At 35.7% G+C, this 15,717-nt stretch overlaps 1 protein-coding gene across 1 annotated transcript in view; it reads left to right on the forward strand.

Annotated features, from left to right (window-relative positions):
• The window catches only part of LOC107141827 (dual specificity testis-specific protein kinase 2-like), a 62,604-nt gene extending 47,105 nt beyond the window's left edge, over positions 1-15,499 (forward strand). Inside the window, exon 3 of the transcript XR_001503478.2 lies at positions 15,377-15,499. The gene's annotated coding sequence lies outside the window, so the exon portion shown is untranslated. The remainder of the gene's footprint in view (positions 1-15,376) is intronic.
• The last annotated feature ends 218 nt before the right edge of the window (positions 15,500-15,717 follow it).

A 15,717-nucleotide genomic window follows, 5' to 3' on the forward strand; every position in this document is an offset into this window, starting at 1 on the left:
TTTTTTTTTAATTTTTCAACGTTTATTTTTCAGTTCTCGGCGGACACAACATCTTTGTTGGTATGTGGTGCTGAGGATCGAACCCGGGCCGCACGCATGCCAGGCCAGCGCGCTACCGCCTGAGCCACATCCCCAGCCCTAATTTTGTTCTTAAAATGTTCCATTTCTTGTCTTCTTCATTTCTTGTCTTCTCAAGCTTTCAATTTCCAAGGGAAGTGTTAAAATGTCTCATAAAGATCTTGGATTTGTCAGATTTGCCTGATATTGTCAGTTTTCGCTTTCTGTATTCAAGGCTATGTTGTTAGATAAATCCAAGATCCTGATTATTATTTCTTAACAGAATAATTTTGTGTGTATCCACACAGTGCTTTTTTCCTTAGATCAGTTGATCTCAATCCTGTCAGGCCTAATCCTTTATGTTCAAAATATGACTCTGCCATTTACTAGATGTATGATCTTTTTTTTTTTTTTAAATTTTAATATTTATTTATTTTTTTTAGTTCTTGGCGGACACAACATCTTTGTTTGTATGTGGTGCTGAGGATTGAACCCGGGCCGCATGCATGCCAGGCAAGTGCACTACCGCTTGAGCCACATCCCCAGCCCCTAGATGTATGATCTTGAGAAAGTTATTTTATCACTCTGTGCCTCCATTTCCATAACTATAAAACATGATATTAATACTTGCCTTATAGGATTATTTTGAGGATTAGATGAATTAATAAATATAAAGCAGTTACACAGCAAAACCTAGTACATAGCAAATGGTATATATGCTAGCTATTGCCAAGCATAGTGCCTATATAATTCCAGCTACTCTAGAGGCTGAAGCAGGAAGATTGCCAAGTTTGAGGCCAATCTTGGCAATTTAGTGGGATCTTGTCTCAAAAAGTAAAGACATGGGGATGTAGCCTAGTGGTAGAGTACCCTAGGTTCAATCCTTAGTACTTAAAAAAAAGGTTAGCTATGTTATTGTTATTTTATAACATTTTTTAAAGAATATTTTTTAGTTGTAGATGGGCACAAACACCTTTTTTTTTTTTTAATTTTATGTGTTGCTGAGGATCTAACCAGTGTCTCACACGTTCTAGGCAAGTGCACTACCACTGAGCCACAATCCCAGCCCCTGCTATTTTATAACATTTTCATGCTCTTAACTATTCTGAAATGAAATTGACATGTAATTTAGGTTATCATTACTCATAATTTAAAAAGGATGACCATGGTACCCTAACTATATAAGGTGAAAGAAAAATAAAAGAAAATTAAATTAGTAAAAATATAGACTTTATTTATTTTTATTTTTTTAAAGATCTTCTATTTTTTAAAATTTATTCATTTATATGTGGTGCTGAGGATCGAACCCAGGGCCTCACAAGCGCTAGGCAAGTGCTCTAAGGCTGAGCCACAATCCCAGCCCCAAATATAGATTTTAATATTCAAATTTTGCATCCTTTATAGATCATATATTGAAGTAATTAGTTGATTTTACCCTCTTACAAATGACTTAAATTTAGATTTAAGAGAAAATGATCAGGGGCTGGGGTTGTGGCTCAGTGGTAGAGAGAGCACTTGCCTAGCGTGTGTAAGGCACTGAATTCAATCCTCAGCATCACATAAAAATAAATAAAGGTATTATGACCATCTACTACTAAAAATTTTTTTAAAAGAAAAAATGGTCAGAAGTTTACTCTATGCAGTAAGAAAAATTAAAGAGCAGAGTTGATTGTATTATTAGAATAAAAATGCAATAACAGACTAGACTTTTTTGTATGTGGTAAGAGAAAGTACTTTCAATTGTAGTAAGGATAGTTTGCCAAGACAGATTAGACTGATAAAGAAAAGAAAAATAAGGATGGGAGATATATCTTTGTCAGTTTTATTTTACCTAATTTTGAATATTTCATTAGGGAAAAATGTTGACAGAGTAATTTCTGATAATTTCTTTGAAGGCAAAAACAAAAATATACTTTTTATTTCTATTTGGAGTTATGAAGTAAGGACTAAATAAATTTTTGTGAATCTAAAAGCTAGGAATGGATTCTGATATAGGTGTGTTGTATTGGAATTTATTTGCCAGGAGCAACATTGTTATTGGTGGTATGATTTTCTGAAATACAGACTAATTCTTACTGATGTTATGAACAAAACAAAACAAAAAATAACATTTTTTCCTCCCTTAGTTTTGCATTCCTGGAAAATTTAGTATATATTCAAACCATGCAAGATGATTTTGTTTTTTATGTAAAATGGAATTCAGTCCAACTCAGCTAATTATAAATATGTTTTATATTTATATAAATGTCTGGCAATACATTTGAATTACATATAGAACATGAAACAGTGTTTCCTTTTGTAGAACAGTCCTCTACCTTACAGAATGTCTTGCATCTATGACCAGCAGCACTCCTCACCCCTAATCATTGTGATAGCATTTCTAAAGGTCTTCTGAGCATTTCTCAAAGGTCTCCTAACTGTTACAACCTGTTAAAAACTGCTTTCAACTCTAATTTGTTTGATATTAATGTTGCTGTACCAATTTACTGTTTATTATACACTAACTGTGACTTTTTGAGTGTAAGTCTGAGCCATTTACTTAATAATTTATGATTCATTGCTTTGTGACAGCTCTTTTTTTTTTTTTTAAATGTTTAATATTTATTTATTTTTAGTGTTTTTTTTTCAGCGGACACAACATCTTTGTTTGTATGTGGTGCTGAGGATCGAACCCAGGCCGCGTGCATGCCAGGCGAGCGCTCTACCACTTGAGCCACATCCCCAGCCCCTGTGACAGCTCTTATGTTATCTTTATTGTTATTTAAATATCTTCTTACTATTTTTCTTAGCTGGTCTAGGGTTTATACTTACCCTCTATAGAAAATAATTTCCTACCTGAACCCAGTGGGGCACATATCTGCAATCCCAGTGACTCAAGAGGCTGAAGCAGGAGGATCATAGGTTGAAGATCAGCCTCAGCAGTGTAACAAAACCTCAGCAATTTAATGAGACCCTATCTCATAATAAAACTTTTTTTTTTTTAGTATTTATTTTTTAGTTGTAGTTGGACACAGTACTTTATTTTGTTTACTTATTTTTATGTGGTGCTGAGAATCGAACCTAGGACCTTGCATGTGCTAGGTGAGCATGCTACCGCTGAGCCACAACCCCAGCCCTCATAATAAAACATTTTAAAAAACGACTGATGATGTAACTCAGTAGTAAAGCATTCCTGGGTTCAATCTCTAGTATTAAAAAAAAAAAAGAAAAAAGAAAGAAAAAAAGTTTCTTGGCTGAAGTTAACCATTTAAATTCAACAAAAAGGTTTTGGAGCAATCAACAACTGTTAAATGCTAGGAACTGTGTGGGAGAAGAGGTTCTCAACTTGGTTTCACACTACATTGCTAAAGGTTGAATTGTTGCTGTTCCTCTGCCATCTCTCCCTCTTGTGCTAGGGGTCAAATCCAGGACCTCATAAATGCTAAGCCAGGCTCTACCACCCCCATCCCCAAAGTTGAATGGTTTTGCACATGATTTATTATTAAAAATGTTTAAAGTACTAATATATGCAGATTAATTTAATTTTCAAAAATAAAAATTAGTGATGAATTAAAGTTACTCTTATGTTAATTGTCCCTCCAGTTTTCATGTCAATATACTTACTTGAACGGACTAAAAATGGAGTAGAGTCGTAGCTAATGGATATGGGACATAACCTGTAATTATGTTTTTCTGTTCCAGAGACTATGCTGAGCATTCTGTTGATAGTTACATAATTATTGTTGTACTTTTCTTTCCTGTATGCCTCTTCAAGATTTTTGACAAATTTCTAGGTTTGTGCATATGATAATACTTCCTACCTGTCAGAGGGTGTGTGTGTAGTGGAAGGGAGGAGTGGCCTGTTGAATTACTATTCTGAGGAATAAAGAAATGAGTAAGGCAGTCCTTGCTTTAGGCATACAGGGACTGGATGGACAGGTAGGCTTACACCAGATAGCATGCAAGTGCTGTAATAGAGATAAGTTTGGAGTACTAAGAAAATTAACAGTGGAGTCATCTAACTTTTCTTGAAGTAAAGTGAGATTTAACTAGGGAAATGATGTTTCCTATATCTTGAATAATTGAAAGGAATTTGGTAGAGAGATTGGGATGGGATTCAGGAATTGAGGATTACATCAAGTCAAGAAGAACAGTATATGTAAAGCAAGGAAGTGTGAGAGCATGGTGCATATGGGAAAGAATTACAGATAGTATGTGGTAGCTAAAAGTAAGGGGAAGAGTGGAGGAGGATCAACAGGGAACAGTTGATTAATTTATTTTCACCAGGAAATTTGGATGTTATTCCCCAAATTAGAGAGCTATTGAAGATTTTTAGGATGGAGAGCAATAAGATAATCTGGCAGTATGAGGCAGAAATTGCTGGAAGATCTGGTAAACTGATGTTTCATGTTGATCTATATAGTCTTCTCAGCATCTAGCACAATGCCTTGTACATAAAAGATGATATTTGCTAGTATTTGAATGGAACTAAAAACAGTAATGAAAGATCATCAGTCACTTCCAAGCTGTATTCACACATTTGGCATGCCTTTATTTGTGGTTTGTGGCTGTTTTTGCAGAATTTTAAGTTATTGTCAACCCTGGTTCTAATTTTGGAATATATTCTGAGTCTTTGATCAGTGGAGAAACTCTTCTTGATTGATGTCTATCTAATGACACTTTATATATAAATTTTTTTTTGGTGACTATAATCAGTAACTTTAATTAGTGATTTGTGACTCTTCTGATTATACTTTATATCATTTTTTTCTCTTGGTTGGCCTCTTCCTATATCTTCTCTTTGTTCAGACTGTTCAGGGTAATTGTGGAATAATAGGATAAAATTATTGTTTAAAAAAATTTTTTTTTAGTTGTTGATAAACCTTTGTTTATTTATATGTGATGCTGAGAATTGAACCCAGTGCCTTACACATGCCAGGCAAGTGCTACTGTTGAGTCCCAGCCCCAGCCCCATTATTATTGTTATTAATATTCTTTTTAAAAAATTTTTTTTATTTGTCAGTGGACCTTTATTTATATGTGGTGCTGAGAATTGAACCCAGTGCCTCACACATGGTAGGCAAGTGCTCTACCACTGAGCTACAACCCCAGCCCTTGTTAATATTCTTTTTCAAGGTATCATGGATTGAACTCAGGTACATCTCTACCACTGAGCTACATTCCCAGACTTTTAAAAAAATATTTTATTTTTTGTATTGGGAGTTGAACCCAGAGGCACTCTGTGACTGAGCCACATTCCCATCCCTTTTTATTTTTTATTTTTTTAATTTTAAGGCAGGGTCTCACTAAGTTGTTGAGGTTGGCCTTGAACTTGGTATCCTCTTGAATCAGCCTTCTGAGAAGCTAGGATTACAGGTAGGTGTAAGACCATGCCTGGCAGTAGAGTGCAATTATTAGAGCACTACCATGCTGGTAGAGACACTCTTGTTTGCCCAGACTTTTCTAGTGACTTTAGTATTGTTATTTGATGGTATTTTTGGCTTCTTTTTGCTTGTTTTGGTGGTACTGCCAAAACTTCCTTAGAACCTCTGGGGTACTTGGACTTTGAGCATGCTGAATAGAATCCTCTATTCTGCAGAACTTTTATTTTCTTTAAGGTTGGATTCCACACTCTCAGGTTTTTGTTTGTTTGTTTTTTGCAATGCCATGGATTGAACCCAGGGCCTCACACATGCTAGGCAAGTATTCTACCACTGAGCTACATCCCCAATCCTTACAATTTTTTTAAAAGGAATTTATTATTTAGGTTTTTTTTTTAACCTATTGTCATATTGAATAACATGTTGCTTAGCAGAATTAAAACTTTTTCAATTATTTTGACCAGTGTTGCTAGTATGACTTAAAAAATAAAAATAACCCAGCTTTATTCAGACAGTTCATATACAAGTCACTCTTTTAAAGTGTGAAATTCAATGTTTTTTTTTATACTTTTAGGGATACGTAATCATCACCACAATCTAATTTTAAATTAGATTAATCAAAAAAAAAATAGTTGATCTCTTGGGCTGAGGTTGTGACTTAGTGGTAGTGCACTTGCCTAGCATGTGTGAGGCACTGGGTTCAATTCTCAGTACCACATAAAATAAATAAGTAAATAAAGGTTTATGTAATTAAAAAACAAAAAAAGCTGATCTCTACCCCTGTGCTTCTTCCTTTCTTCAGCCTAAGCAATCAGTAATCTGTTTTCTGTTGGGGTAAAAGAGTACATTTTTTAGTATTAACTTGGAGTTTTAGTTAGCTTTTTTGCTGCTGTGACCAAAAGGTCAGACCAGAGCAATTTTAGAGGAGGAAAAGTTTATTTGATGCTCACAGTTGCAGAGGTCTCAGTCCATAGATGGCCAACTCCATTGCTCTGAGCTAGAGGTAAGGAAAAACATAGTGGCAGAAGGGTGTGGCAGAGAAAAGCAGCTCAGGAGGGAGAGTTGGGGAGAGTGCTCCCCTCAACACAGACAAAATATATACCCTGAAGGCATACCCTCAGTGACCCACCTCCTCTGGCCACACCCTATCTGCCTACAGTTACTATCCAGTTGATCCCTATTAGGGGTTTAATGTATTGATTAGATTAAGGCTTCATAACCCAAGCATGTCACCTCTGAACTTTCTTACATTGTCTCACACAAGAGCTTTTGGGGGACATCTAATATCTAAACCATAACACTTGGAAAGATTATAAAGAGATCTTTGAATGAAAAAGCATAAACGATAAATAGTCCTATATTTTTTATTTTTATTTTAAAAAATTTTTTAATTGTAGTTGGACACAATATCTTTATTTTTATGTGGTGCTGAGAATCAAATCCAGTGCCTCACTCGTGTGAGGTGGGCACTGTACCACTGAACTACTGCCCCAGCCCTTATTTTTTTAATATTTTTTGTTGTTTTTGTTGTAGTTGAACACAATACCTTTTTATTTATTTATTTATTTATAGTTGTAATTGGGCACAATACCTTTATTTTATTTTATTTATTTATTTTTGAGAGAGAGAGAAATAATTTTTTAATATTTTAGTTTTCGGTGGACACAACATCTTTATTTTATTTTTATGTGGTGCTGAGGATCAAACCCAGCGATGCGCGCATACCTGGCGAGCATGCTACTGCTTGAGCATGTCACATCCCCAGCCCCACAATACCTTTATTTTATTTATTTATTTTTATGTGGTGCTGAGGATCGAACCCAGGGCCTTGCACATGCTAAGCGAGCGTTCTACCACTGAACCACAACCCCAGCCCTGTATTTTATGTTTTTAAAATCATACTATAGCATGTATACTTGGGTCCAAATATATGTGTCAGTTTTTGCCTTGTGACAGTGGATTTTTTTTTTAAAGCCCTGGAAGGCTACTTATTATATTTTGGGATAATAACTACTTCTGGGAATGAGAACAGAAGATAGGGATTAATTTAGCTGGTAGTTAAAAAGGGACTTTAGCTTTGTTTATATTGTTTTAATGTGTTAAAAAGAAAATATATGATGTATTACTTAATTATAAAGAAATATGAGTTGAAATTGTAAAGCTTTGTTTTCTATTAGAAGACTAAAATGAGTACATTATGAAAGAATTGGAAAATGAAGAAAAATAAAAGGAAGAAAAATTATAAGTTTACTGCTGTAAACCACTATTAATATTTGTTAAACTTCTACTTTTTTTCTGTTTTAACATAGGCTTGGATATATTGCCATGTGAAAATTTTTTTCCCGCATTAAAGAAATAGTTCTTTCTTTTCCTATTGCCAAATTTATGGGAGAAATTAAAAGATTTTATTTATTTCAACTTTTTGGATTTTTTCCCACTGTTGGGGATTGAACCCAGGGCTTTGTGTATGTTAGGCAAGTGCTCTACTGAGCCACATCCCTAGCCCTTTAACTTTTTATATCTATAGAAAATGGAAAGAATCATGTAGAAACTCCTGACAGTCCCCTTACCTAGATTCACTAATAATTAATATTTTGCTATATTGTTTTTTTTTCCTTTCCCTCCTTTCTTTCTTGCTTGTGTTGGGGATTGAACCTAGGGACTTGTGCACACTAGGCTTTGCTTACCACTGAGCTTAGTTAATGCAGTAAAAATCATTTCATATCAGTCCCTATTAAATTTTCCCCATTTGTCACCCAAAACTTTTTTTGATCCACAATCTAGTCAAGTTTTCATATATTTCTTTTTGATGGTTATGCTGGTTAATTTTTTAAAAAGCTAAACTATTCTGTTCTCTATAACATTAATATGTTGAAAAGTACCATCCAGTTGTCTTCTAAGTATTATGTATTTTAGATATTCCTCCACCTAGGCCCCACCTCCTAAAGTTTCCACCATCTCCCAATAATGCCATGAGCTATGAACCCACCAATGGATTAAGCCATTGATGAACCTTTAGGATCCAATCACTTCCCAGGAGGCCTGTCTGTGAACATTGCTGCACTGATGAACACACATAAAGATATGTTATGTTTGACACATGATCCAAACCAGATTGTCTCATTTTTCGAATTTTATCCTCAAACAGCTCTATGAGATACTTTTATACTCTTCATTTTATATATATATTTATTTATTTTTTAGGTGTAGATGGACACAACACAATGCCTTTATTTTTTTATGTGGTGCTGAGGATCGAACTGGGTCCCGCCCTTGCTGGGTGAGCGTTACCCCTGAGCCACAATCCCAGCCCCTATACAATTTTTTAGAGAGAGAGAGAGGAGAGAGGGGAGGGGGAGGAGAGAGATAGAATATTTTTTAATATTTATTTTTCCGTTTTTGGTGGACACAACATTTTTATTTTTATTTTAGTGGTGCTGAGGATCGAACTCGGCGCCCCGCGCATGCCAGGCTCGAGCCACATCCCCAGCGCCCCATACTCTTCATTTTAAAACACTTCAAAGTGAACTCATTTTAATCATTTAAGTTTTAAAGCTTAGATAACAGACTTTTTAGCTCCAAATCTGGAGCACTTTACCACTTTCCTGTACTCTTCTTTAGAGAGTGGATTTGTGGATGCTGTGGTATTATCAGATGAATTTAAAAAGTCAAGGTGGAGGGCTGGGGTTGTGGCTCAGTGGTGGAACGCTTGCCTGGCAAGTGTGAGGCACTGGGTTCGATCCTCAGCACTGCATAAAAATAAATAATAAAGATGTTGTGTCCATCACTAAAAATAATATTAAAAAATAGCAGATAAATTAAAAAAAAAAGTCAAGAAGGAGGCCAGGCACTGTGGTGTATGCCTGTAATTCCAGTGGTTTGGGAGGCTGAGGCAGAATGATTGCAAGTTCAAAGCCAGCCTCAGCAACTTGGCAAGGCCCTCAGCAACTTTAGCAAGGCCTTGTCTCAAAATAAAAAAAGGCTCAGTAGTTAAGTCCCCTGGGTTCAATTCATGGTACCAAAAATAAAGAAAAAAAAAAAAAGTTAAGGAGGGCCAGGCACAGTAGTATGCACCTGTAATTCCAGCAGGTTGAGACAGGAAGTTTGCAAGTTCTAGGTCAGACTCAGCAACTTAGCAAGAACCTGTTTCAAAATAACAAAATAAAAAGGATTGAGGATGTAGCTCAGTGGTAAAGCACCCCCTGGATCCCTAGGATCATAAAAATGATAAATGTCAAGGAGGTCTGGAAATGTAACTCTGTGGTAAAAGTATGTGTTCAGAAGCATGAGGTCCTAGGTTTAATCCCCCTCCACAATCTAAGAGTCATTTTCTTACTTTGGTGGTTTTCATATATTCCTCTATTTTAAATTGTGCTAAAATACACAAACATTAAATTTGCCATCTTAATCTTTTTTCTTCCTCCCTTTCTTTTTTCTTTTTGGTATTGGGACTTGAACCCAGAGTCTTATACATACTAGGCAAGTACTCTACTACTGAGCTACATCCCCAACCCTTATTTTAAATTTTTGAGACAAGGTCTTGCTGAGTTGCCTAAGCTGGTCTCGAACTTCCAGTCTTCCTCTTCAACTTCCTGAGTAGTTAGAATTATAGGCTTGTGCCATCATATTCATCTGAACCATTTTTAATTGTACAGTTTGGTACTGTTATGTATATACATTGTTAAGCAGTTTCCAGAACTCCACATTCTTATCTCTCTCCATCTCTTGGCAACAATTCTATTTACTGTCTTTGTAATTTCAGCTAAGTACTTGGTATAAGTGGAGTTATACGGTATTTGCCTTTCTGTGATTGACTTTTTTTCACTTGGCAAAAATGTACTCAGAGTTCATCCATGTTGTAGTATGGGTCAGAATTCCCTCCACTTAGTTAAAGGATAAACAATATTCTATTGTATCACATTTCATTTATCCATTTATCTGTCAGTAAACATTTGTGATATTTCCACCTTTTGACTATTGTCAATAATGCTGCTATGAATGTGGGCGTACAGATCTTATAATATTTTTCTCTGTACTTTTCCCCCCAATATGTTACTAAAAAAAAAAGAAAGGAAGGAAGGAAGAAAGAAAAGAAAAAAAAATGAAAAACAGATACTCTATAAGAAAATGTGGATAAAGAAATGATTTACTGGTACATAGAAGGTATATTAGAAGCATCATTAATGTTGTCACCATTGTTTTCACTGTGCTCTTATGATGTGTCAGACTTTCTACGCACTGCAAGACAAAGATGGATTCAGTATAGATTCTGGTTTCTGGATGTGGTTTTTTTTTTTTTTTTTGGTACCAAGGATTGAACCCGGGGCGCTTAACCACTGAGCCATATCCCAGCCCCTCTCCCCTTTTTATGTTTTGTTTTGAGGCAGAGTCTCACTAAGTCCTGAGGGCCTTGCTAAATTGCTGAGATTGGCTTTGAATTTGAGATCTTCCTGCTTCACTTCCCAAACTGCTGGATGACAGGCACATGCCTGGCCCTTTTTTTTTTTTTGAGACGAGGTCTCAGTAAGTTGCTGAGACTCTTGCTAAGTTGCTGAGGCTGACCTCAAAGTGGGATCCTTTTGCTTCTCTGAGTTGCTCAGTGTACAGATGTGACCATCATCCCCAAATCCAGGTATTTTTAATAGTCTAGTAAGATGATGTTTTTGAACACAGCTTTGTGATGAGTGTTATACTGGTGTTATGAATGTAGTCCTGAAGTGTTACAAAAGAAACCATAAATAGTTTCTAAAGAGTGAAAGAAGGCTTCAGAGGGGGGTATATTTAAGTGTGGCCTTGAAAGATAAGTAGAATTTGAGGGAGCGCTAGAGGAAAAGAGAAAATGGGCCAGATGGCACATTCCTGTAATTACCTGTTATGTTAGCTAGCTACCCCAGAGGAAAGTGGGGGAAAGAAAATCATATGCAGATGAAGTACAAATGAAATGAATTATGAACAAGTTCAACATCTTCTTATTTAAAGAACTGGGCTTTTTTTTATTAGTGTGAAATACAGATTGCTTATTCCAGAAATCTACACACTGTTTCAATATCAAACTTGCTTAAAAATGAACATTTTGTTAAAAACCCAGTGACAATTTTTAGATGATGGAAGAAAAAAAGAAAGAAAGAGCTTTCAGATGGAGAACCCTTGTTAAAAAACAGATGTCTTCTGTAAATAGAGTTGGAAAAGTACTGTTGGGTCAAGTTCTTTGTGTATAAATGTTTCTTTTAACTTATCCATGCAAGATCTGAAAAGGAAAGCCACTTCTCTTTCATCAATCACGAGGTATATGACAACAGAATCATTGATGGGGTTGAGAAAAGAGTTCAGTTCCAGATCTCACAAAGTGATCTAGAAATGCTTTCTTTCTTTCTTTCTTTTCTGTTTTCTTTTGTGGTGCCAGGATTGAACCCAGGGCCTGGTACATGCTAGGCATCGGCTATACCACTTAGCCACATCCCCAGCTCCTGTCTCATTTTTTTCTGATCAGAACTCCTTTGGCTCTGAGTGTTTTCTCTTGTGTGGCCACTCTGAAACATTGTTGCTTTAAGTACTAAGATAAGTTATGATGTCTGTATTAATAGATATATTAAACTTCTGGGGCTGTTATCATTACAGTTACTTGAGGTTGAATAGTTAAGTAGATTGTCATATTTTCTATTGAAATTCCTACTTGGTTAAGCATATAACATACTGAAATAATACTCTTAAAGTTCATGGACTGATAACTTTTGCATAACAAGTCCCTGTTGTGCAAGATCTGAAATGAATTTTTTAAAAAACAGAGTACTCCTCTCCTCGGGCTATACCCAAAGGACTTAAAACAGCATACTACAGGGACAGCACACAATTCACAATAGCTAAACCGTGGAACCAACCTAGATGCCCTTCAATAGATGAATGGATAAAAAAAATGTGGCATATATACACAATGGAATATTACTCAGCAATAAAAGAGAATAAAATCATGGCATTTGCAGGTAAATAGATGGAGTTAAAGAAGATAATGCTAAGTGAAGTTAGCCAATCCCCCAAAACCAAATGCCGAATGTTTCCTTTGATATAAGGAAGCTGATTCATAGTGGGATAGGGAGGGGGGAGCATGGGAAGAATAGATGAACTCTAGATAGGGTAGACAGTGTGAGGGAGAAGGGAGGGGGCATGGGGTAATTAATGATGGTTGAATGTGATGATCATTATTATCCAAAGTACACGTATGAGGACACGAATTAGTGTGAGTATACTATGTATACAACCAGAGATACGAAAAATTGAGCTTTATTTATGTAATAAAGAGTTGTACTGCATTCCGCTGTTCATATATATAATATATATATAAATTTATATATAATATTAAAAAATAAAAAAAAAGACAGAGTACTAGTAAAGAGGTATTTAGGACTTTATGGTTTTTCTGCTTCCTTATTCATAATTCCTTAGCAGGAAACTCACATGTCTCAGTGAATAATTGAGCATCTTTTGGGTTAAACAAATATTTTCCCTGGTGGTCTCATTTTGTTGCAATCAAGACCACATTTAGAGGGTGAAAACAGTTAATATTCTTGCAAGTATATTATTATGGTTTTAAAGATCTGTGAAGTGTGCCTTAAAAGAGAAAATATATTTAGATATGTAAAATAAATTGAATTCTCTAGAGTGTGAATGCTTTTAAATAGACTTTCCTCTGTGCATATAGTTAATAGTTGAGTGGTGTGGCCTATGTTTGTTGTGTCTAATTCAGTTTGTTTATATATGATTATAAGGTACTTTAGGTTAAGTTACCACAATATTACTTCCAAAAGGTTCAGTGACTTCTTTCTATATTTAACATTCAATGCTTTTTTGTTTTACTTCTCTTTTTTCCTTTGAGGGCTAGGAATCGAACTCAGGGCCTTATACATGCTAGGTAACTGCTCTACCACTGAGCTACACCCCAAGTCTCTGCTTTTATCTTTTACATTTTTATGGTTCTTGGGGAGACTGTAAATATGTGAACTTAGTGTCTTAAATTAATTTTTAATTAATTTTTAAATTTATATGACAGCAGAATGCATTACAATTCTTATTATACATATAGAGCACAATTTTTCATATCTCTGGTTATATGCAAAATATATTCACACCAATTCGTGTCTTCATATATGTACTTTGGAATGTCTATCACATTTCACCATCATTTCTAACCCCCTGCCCCCTCCCTACACCTCCCACCCCTCTGCCCTATCTGGAGTTCCTCTATTCCTCTCATGCTCTCTCTCCCTACCCCACTATGAATCAGTCTCCTTATATCAAAGAAAACATTTGGCATTTGGTGTTTTGGGATTGGCTAAATTCAATTAGCATTATCTTCTTTAACTCCATCCATTTACCTGCAAATGCCATGATTTTATTCTCTTTTATTGCTGAGTAATATCCCATTGTGTATATATGCTACATTTTTTTTATCCATTCATCTATTGAAGGGCATCTAGGTTGGTTCCACGGTTTAGCTATTGTGAATTGTGCTGCTATAAACATTGATGTGACTGTGTCCCTGTAGTATGCTGTTTTTAAGTCCTTTGGCTATAGACCAAGAAGAGGGATAGCTCTCAAATGGTCAAATGGTGGTTCCATTCCCAATTTTCCAAGAAACCTCCATACTGCTTTCCATATTGGCTGAACCAATTTGTAGTCCCACCAGCAGTGTATGAGTGTACCTTTCCCCCCACATCCTCAAGGACCTGGGACTAAAACCAGAGACCCTGTGTGCGTCTAATAGAAGAAAAAGTAGGCCCTAATCTCCATCATGTGGGATTAGGCCCCAACTTTCTTAGTAAGACTCCTCTGGTGTAAGAATTAAAATCAATAATCAATAAATGGGATGGACTCAAACTAAAACGTTTCTTCTCAGCAAAAGAAACTATCTGTGAGGTGAATAGAGAGCCTACATCTTGGGAGCAAATCTTTACCCCTCACACATCAGATAGAGCACTAATCTCTAGGGTATATAAAGAACTCAAAAAACTAAGCACCAAAAAAGCAAATAACCCAATCAATAAATGGACCAACAATCTGAACAGACACTTCTCATATTTGTTGATTGTATATCATCTTCTATGAAAAAAATGTTCATCGTTGCCAGCAATTAGAGAAATGCAAATCAAAACTACTCTTAAGATTTCATCTCACTCCAGACAGAATGGCAGCTATTATGAATACAGACTACAATAAGTGTTGGCAAGGATGTAGGGAAAAGATAGTTTTATAGTTCATTAAGTGTTATATAAAACTTATCCATGTATCTTTTTGATTATGCTGGAAATTCTACTGATGGGACTTTTTCCTGTTGGTATCCTGACTTATCAATGTCAGCTATGGGGAACTAGCCTTAAAAATTCTACTAGGTTTTTTTTAAGGTATTAAAAACATAATTTCTTTTTCCTTTTTATTTCATGTGTATGTGTGTGTAGGTACTGGAAATTGAATCCAGAATGCTCTACCACTGAGCTACATCCCAAATCCTTTTTATTTTGAGACAAGTGTCTCACTAGGTTGCTGAGGCTGACCTTGGGCTTGTGATCCTCCTGCCTCAGCCTTCTGAGTTCCACTGGGCCCAACAAGACATGATTTCTTGAGGTATCATTAAGTGTTATTTTTTTTTAAATTATAAATGGACACAATACTTTTATTTTGTTTATTTATTTTTATGTGGTCATGAGGTTCAAACCTAGAGCCTCACACAATCTCTCCACTGCCACAACCCCAGCCCCACATTAGGTGTTTTTCTGTTAATAGCTCAGCATGAAATGACTTTGGTCTTGGATGGAATAAATTCATCTTCATTAATGGAAGTGATATTTTAATGTAATTAGATAGTTATTTTATCTAAACTGATACTAAAATATCTTAGAATGTTCTACATGTGGAAACTTGTGACATGCTGCTCTTGACATTTTTTTCTATTCTATTTAATTTTCTAGGTACGCCACCGAGCTTCTGGTCAGGTGATGGCTCTTAAGATGAACACATTAAGCAGTAACCGGGCAAATATGCTGAAAGAAGTACAGCTCATGAATAGACTTTCCCACCCCAACATTCTTAGGTAATGGCTTTTCCTTCCTCTGGGGATCAGTGAGAAACCTGAAACATTATTGGAAGCTTGCTAGAACAGTACTGATAGCTAAAAGAGAAATTCAGATATATCTAGCTGAATCTTTTCTTCTTGGAGTTTAGCTGTGCTCTAGACCTTTTTGTCCCTGTTGAGACTTAATTTCCTGGTAATTAGCTTCATTTAAGAGGGCTACTTCCTCCATCTCCTCCA

This window comes from Marmota marmota, unplaced genomic scaffold (assembly GCF_001458135.2).
Source record: "Marmota marmota marmota unplaced genomic scaffold, marMar, whole genome shotgun sequence".
Classification (NCBI taxonomy): Eukaryota; Metazoa; Chordata; class Mammalia; order Rodentia; family Sciuridae; genus Marmota; species Marmota marmota.